The sequence below is a fragment of the Pinus tabuliformis genome, chromosome J, assembly GCF_031772625.1.
Source record: "Pinus tabuliformis cultivar Carrire ecotype Pingquan chromosome J, CPIR1, whole genome shotgun sequence".
Classification (NCBI taxonomy): domain Eukaryota; kingdom Viridiplantae; phylum Streptophyta; class Pinopsida; order Pinales; family Pinaceae; genus Pinus; species Pinus tabuliformis.
Genome location: NC_142295.1, coordinates 286,960,586 through 286,967,919, shown reverse-complemented (window position 1 = coordinate 286,967,919; position 7,334 = coordinate 286,960,586).

Sequence of the window (7,334 nt, the reverse complement as noted above, 5' to 3'; positions counted from 1 at the left end):
TAAAATAATAATAATAAGATCACTGAAATAAAATAATGATACAAAATTAATTTTTTTAAGTGTAAAAATATCTAAAAAAATATTACAAAAAACCAAAAACACCCTTAAAAATCCTATATAGAAATAAACACTATTAAAAAAAAGTTACATAAAATATAACCGAATAAAATGAAGCATTTTTTTTAGCTGAAGCAAGAGATGTTCCTTTTATTTCATTAATCCAAAAATTATGTTACATAATATACAATGAACCATCCATCATCATGGACTTAGGAAAAAAAGGGCATCCTGCCGAAGACAAGACCCCCAGCCCTACACCAGTTGTCACCAAACCCTCAAATTACACACTATGTTGGGAAAAATGATCCCCCAACCACAAGGAAAACTCCGGAAACTCCCACACACCCACTCTAGAAAAGCTACAACAGTTACCACCGTCCTAGCTTTTCGCGCTAACAAATGGTAGCGAGGAAAAACGCCCCAACAAGACTAGTGGAGAAAAACGACCTGGCCCCACAAAACAACGTGGTCATTCCTGACCGTAGATCCGAATGGCAGGATCCAATGGCCAGGAACAATATCGCACAACCTAAGATCACTGAATGTTAGTGTGCGATGGAGGGCGGTATTCAATTCCACCCCCCTGCCACGTGTTGGAAGCTGAATGGAATCGCTTCCAAAACCCCAAAACCATTTTCCGCTTAAGAGACGTGCAATCGCTTGAAAACCATATTGGGCGCGTTTTCCTTCCCGAAAGTGGAATGCGGGCATATTACCACTGCTGGTGAAACAAACCTCCCTTCCCGCGCATTCTTTCTTCGGAACCGGAACCAGAGACTGTGGCTTACTGTGATTCGACCCACCATGTTACCGTCCGAAAAACTGAGGAAACCGGTCAACTTACACCGGGGTGTTTTGATGCCTATCTTTGCTTGCCCTCCTCCAAAGTACATATTGAAAGACTGTGGTCGATCTTGCTGAGAAAAATTCATTTCGTGCCTGTCACCCTAGCACGGTTTCAAAATACTTCTCTATCCTCAACCGCTTGGTCACCCAGAGAGCTTTTAATCTGCTTTGAGGCATCTCCTACCACTTCATCGCAATCCTGCATTCTGAATTGTTCACACCTTGGTTGGCCAGGATATCTACTAGTTTATTGGCTTTTCGTCGAACATGGTTGAAACTAACAGTTCGAAGTCCCTAGAGATGTCTTTGAATTCTTTGGTAAACCTGGATTAGTCTCCAGTGATTTGAGACTTTCTCCGGCCCAGTTCCACAACTGATTCTTTTCACAGAGTTTATGGTTATCTCTGAGTCTGCTTCTATAATGACATTTGAGCCATGGTCCTGCTTCAAAAACTCTAGGCATTGCTCCAAAGCCATTAATTCAGCCATATTGTTGGTGGCTCTTCCTAAATGGTAGTGGAAGATAAAGATAATGCCTCCTTCTTCATCTCTTAACACCCCTCCAAAACCGGCTGTTCCCGGGTTGCCTTTTGAAGCACCATCAATGTTGTATTTCAGATAGCCTTTTGGTGGAGGATGCCAGAAATCCTTCTCCGTTTCCATTGCGATTTCCTTCCTGTTTAAGCCTTGGGGAATAATCCCTTGCATTCCCAGTTGCCTGAGAGTTCTCAACTCAGACTCTGAGGGGGGATTCTTGGGGTGATTGCAAACTGTGGTGCTAGCTGTCTCCTTAAGCTATTTCAAGATCAGTTCAAACAGGTGATGAGGGATAGTCTTTTCATCCTTAAATATTCTTTTCTTCCTTTCTTTCCAAACATTCCAGATAATGAAGTTTGGTGTAAAGGCCCAAGCCAAATTAAGGAACTCATACTCCGTAAAGTTTCTTCTCCACTTGTTTAGGGTATGAATTATACTTCCTCTGTCCCTGTCTGTCTGTTGAAAAATGGTAATGAAAGAATCCCACAACCAGGAGGTGTAAGTGCAGTTGTTGAAAATATGCTCCATTGTCTCTTCTTGAGCTTCACATAGCTGGCATCTTGAAGGCCCCATAACACCCCTCTTCCTAATATTGTCCCAAGTCAATATTTTCTTGTGATGAACCAACCACATGAAAAGCTTGATCTTCATCAACCCTTGGTGCCTCCAAAGGTGTTGCCAGGTCTTATTCGGAACACAGGAATCTAGCTCAAGGAGAATACCTTTTGCTTCCTTAAGATTAAAGGTTCCTTCTTTATTGTTACCCCATCTTAACTGGTCCTGCCCCTCTGTTACCAAGATCATCCTTTGTTTTAACATGCTCATAAGTGCCTCTGCTTTTATTTTTATGGGGCTATCATCTCTGCAATCAATGTTTCTCCAGCTTCTCCACTTTCCCGAGTTATGAGAAAGATCCCAGAAATCCTTTACTTTGTTTAATCCTTGGGAATCTGTTTCCTGCTTGAGGCTTAAAAAGTCCTCTTTTAACAGCGTTGGTTCTTGTTGCCATTTTTCCTCCCAGAAGAGTGCTAGATCTCCTGCTCTGATTTCCCAGAAACTATTTTTTTGTACTAGGCTTCTGTTTTCCCAGGCTTTATTCTAGATGTATGAGCCCTTTATGTTTCCAGACATTCTTATGAGATCACTAGTGTGCTAGGAGCTGGCATATTTTTCTTTCCAGATACTTGCCCATTGAGCTTTTGGCTCTTGAACCCATCGCCACCAAAGCTTGGCTCCTAAAACTTTACTAAGAATCTCCTGATCATCTAAGCCTAGACCTCCGTGGCTCATGGGTTTATAGATTTTATCCCAAGAAACAAGGGCCCATTTCTTCCTTGTTTCCTCCTTACCCCAAAGGAAGTCTCTTTGGATATTCCTGAATTGCTGTAAGACTCCTTTGGGAGCTGGGAGGGTTGATAACATGAAAATAGGGATTGATTGAAGAACAACCTTTGTCAGAACCAACCTGCCAGCCAGGTTCAAAGATCTGATGGTCCATTTTTTGATTTTGTCTTGCATCTTATTGAGCACGGGTTCCCAGATACTTTTTTGCATTGGTCTGGCCGTGAGAGGAACTCCCAGATACTTTGAAGGGAGGGAATCCCTTTGAAAGCCCAGAATTCTGGAGATATTTCTCTAAATAGCAATGTTAGTATTTAAGAAGAAGATTTTTGATTTAGAGAGATTAACTTCCATACCTGTAGCCATGGCAAAGTCATTCAGGATTTGTTTGTAGGCTGAAGCTTCTTTGACTGTGGGGATTCCCTGCAGCATGGTATCATCTACAAATTGTTGGTGAGTCAGTGCCTGGCCATTTTCAGTTAATTGAAGGCCCTTAATCTTGCCTGTGACCTTAGCATGCTTAATGGACTGACCAAGTCCTTCCATCATAAGGATGAAGAGAAAGGGAGAGAGCGGGTCTCCCTGCCTGAGGCCTCTAGAAGGAATAAAGATCTCTGAGGGAGAGCCATTCACCAAAATTGAAAAGCTGGAAGAAGTCACTAGAGCCATAACCCATCTGACCCAGTTATGATCGAAACCAAAAGCAGTAAGAACCTTCTTGATGTAAATCCAATTCACCTTGTCATATGCTTTGGCAATATCCAATTGCATGATCATTCCAGCCTGCCTCTTGCTAGTTAGCGTGTGAACCACCTCGTGGGCTTGAATAATGTTATTTAGAATTTGTCTGCCTTCCACATAACTGGATTGTTCCCCTGAAACTAAAGAAGGAAGTAGAGGTTTGAGTCTGTTAGCCACTACCTTGGATATTATCTTGTATACCACATTGCATAAAGCTATGGGTCTGTACTTATCAGTAGTTTGAGTTGTGTCTTGTTTGGGGATCAGGGAAATGAAGGAGGTATTGAGGGCTTTCAGAATAGTTTTGTTTCTCCTGGAATCCTCCACTACATTCAAAATATCCTGTTTGACAATATTCCAGCAGGCTTTAAAAAAATCCACATTGAAACCATCTGGGCCTGGTGCTTTGCCATTCTGCATATCTTTGAGAACCTCACTAACCTCCTCTTCAGTTACTGGTCTATTTAGGTTAAAATTGTCCTCTCTAGACACCAGCTTAGGGATATGTCTTGTAACTTCCCTGATGCATTGCTCTCTGTCTGAATTGTTTTCCCGAGTGATGCCTCGGAAATGCTGGACAAACACAGCTTCGATATCCTTATGAGAGATCAGAAGCTCCCCATCCTCATCCTTTATCGAAGAGATTCTGTTGTGTGCTCTATTAGCCATGGTGGATCTATGGAAAAATCTAGTATTATGTTCTCCTTCTTTGAGCCATTGAACTCTAGACTTTTGTCTCCAAAATATTTCCTCTTGTTTGCATAAATTCTCCCATTCTTGATGGTGTTTATTAGCTTGATCACTTTTGACTTTGTCAAAGCCTTCTATGATTAGTACCTGGTTGAGTTCCTGAATTTTGATTTCCATTGATTTTTTGTCCACAAAAATGTTACCAAAATCATTCTTGTTCCATTCTTTGAGCTTGAGCTTAATGTGCTTTAGTCTTTTATGGAGGAGGAACATTTTTGTTCCTTGGATCTGCAAATCTTCTGACCACCATTTTTCAATATTGCTGATGAAATCTAGGTGGGAGAGCCAGATATTCTCAAATCTGAATGGTGTATTCCTGGGAGAATCTATACCCTTGATCTCTAGTTGAATTGGCTAGTGATCTGAGCCTCCAAAGGGGAGAACTCTTGATGTTATTTCTTTATCTATAAGCATAAGCTCCTCTAAGATCATAAATCTGTCTAACTTGGAGGCTACTAGTGCCTCACCTCCTCTTTTGTTGTTCCAAGTAAAAAGGCCATTGTTCGTTTCTGAGTCAACCAGTTTCATATTATCTGTGAAGGTTTGGAACACTAAGGAGTCTTTACTTAGCGCTCTGGTACCTCCTCTTTTTTCCGAAAGAGATTTAATCATGTTAAAATCCCCTCCCATGACCCAAGGTATTCTTGCATGTCTGTTCCTAAGATCCACAAGGGAGTCTAGAAATCTAAGTTTATCATCTATTCTTTGAGGGCCATAAACATTTGTGACCAGGAAGGTATCTGAAACCCCCACTGGTTGAATAACTACTGATAAATAATTCCTTGATGCCTCCACATCTATTATGCTAACTTTTTGGGGGTTCCAAAGAGTGAGAATGCCCCTCGCTGTGTTCTCTGCTTTAACTTCTAGAAACTCAAATCTATTGAGCCATTTGCTATGGATTTGTTTTAATTTCTGAATGGAGCATTTCGTTTCCTGGATGAAGATTATATCTGGCGTTGCTTGTTTCATTCTATTACTAAGCATTCTTTGTTTTCTTTTACTACCTAGACCTCTGATATTCCAAGATGTGAACTTCATTATTAAAGATTTGTAAAGGAGTAACTGGTTAGGTCTTTCATCTTACCTGAATCTATCATTAGCTTTCCACACTCCATCAAGAGCTCATTCTGCTTTTTCCTGCCCCTCTTCTTTCTTGGATTTCTAGTAGCTAATCCTGGAGTTGATTTCATTGTTTTCACACCTCTGTACTCCTGCTTGTCAATGGTTTTTCCTTTATCCAACCCCCTTTCCTGAGTTTTCCATAAAAACAACTGCTGTATTCTGTTGCATTCTTCTTGAGGCAATGAATCTATCCCTCCCGTGGTTCCCTGCATCAAGAACCCTTCCAGATCTAGGTGTTCCTTATCAAGAATTTCCTGTAGCTCATGGTCCTCCAGATCTATTTCACTCTGGGTCATTTCCTGATCCATCTCCAGTTCTGCTTCACTCATCATAGTCTCTTTCTGATTACCAATATCTTGTGTTTGGTTGTTGTCTTCTTCTTTCTCCTTTTCATTAGGACCTTCCTCCATAGATTGGTCTTCTTTTGTAATTTCTTCATTCTCTTCCAGTACTTGAAACTTGTTCTGACTGACCTTTTGTCCCTCATTATGATGTAGCTTTGGACCTTTTTTACCTCCTTTTCCTCTACTTACCACTTTATGAAAGCTTTCTGTGTCCTTCATAGTATTAGCTTTTCTCTTGTTGTCTTCTTTACTAAGAGGGCAATCTCTGAATAAGTGTCCATGTTCATGGCATTTACGACATCTGAACGGTATATGCTCATAGTCCACTGTTTGCACCCATTCCTCATCAAAAACTTCCAAGATAACTTCATCCGGAAGAGCTCCTGATAGATCCATTTCCACACAAATCCTTGCAAAGGAAGTATATTTCCCCCTTCTTGTGGCTTCAGAAGCTTTGACAAAATGACCTAGTTTATTGCCTATGGCAGCTAGCGATTCAGTTTGCTAGTAATCAAGAGGTAGAGAATAGAGCCTTACCCAAACTGGTACTGAAGTGAAAGTCTCCCGCTCTGGGACAAAGTTCATCATCCAAGGCCACATATAGAGACCGGCTGCTGCATAAAAGTAGGGTCCTCCTTCGAATACTCTGTCTTTATCTTTGATGTTTGTGAACACCACGGTGAAGAATCCCTTTGACCCAAGATGTAGGTCGATGCTCCCTTTGGGTTTCCAGTGATATTTGATCCATGTCTGTAAAGCTTTTTCAGTGGGCCATAATCCCATGAATTTACAGATGATAGCATAAGTCCCCATGTGTTCCTTGTGCGCCTGCAGAGCAGGATCATTTAACACTACTCTGGGAGTGATCTCTGCTTTGGGTCTGCAAGGTCCCTTTTGTTTTTTGTCTCTTGTTCCCTGACTTTTGTCTTCTTCCTCCTTGTCCTTTGTGCTACTGTTTTCCTTGGTCTTGGTCCCATCTGTCTCCTTTTCATTATTCCTTTTCCCTTCCTCCGCAGATCCTCTGACATTTACCAGTGGTGTCTTACCTCTGCTAGCTACGACATCCTTATAGGAGGGAGTGGAGCTCCCTCCTCTGCGACCCTCCATTAGGATCAACCTCTGCAACTTTCTGAAACCCTTGCTGCTTGCCTTCCGTTCTCAGTCCCGCCCTCCAGTGCACTCGAGCCTAATTGGAATATTATATTCAATGTATCCGAATAAAATGAAGTATTGGAAAGGTGTTATTATGAAATTTATTAATACAATGTGCCTATGGTTGAAATTCTTGATATATTTATATGCCTATCTATCTTAGTGGCAAACAAACTAATTCTCTTTAACAAAAATGGATACAATGAATAGTTAGGAAAATTTATGTTATTATGATGTTCATGAATATAATGTATTTATCATTGGAATTCTTGATATATTTATATGTCCATTTATCTCAATGGAAAACAATTCAAATTGGTTTCTTACAAGATTGTGATCATGTGAAATGTTCTTCATTTTTTTTAGGTTGTGTTTGTTTTTAATTCTTCGATAATCAATTAATGGTGGTTTGAGATGCGAAAAATTAGAAAAAGTTTT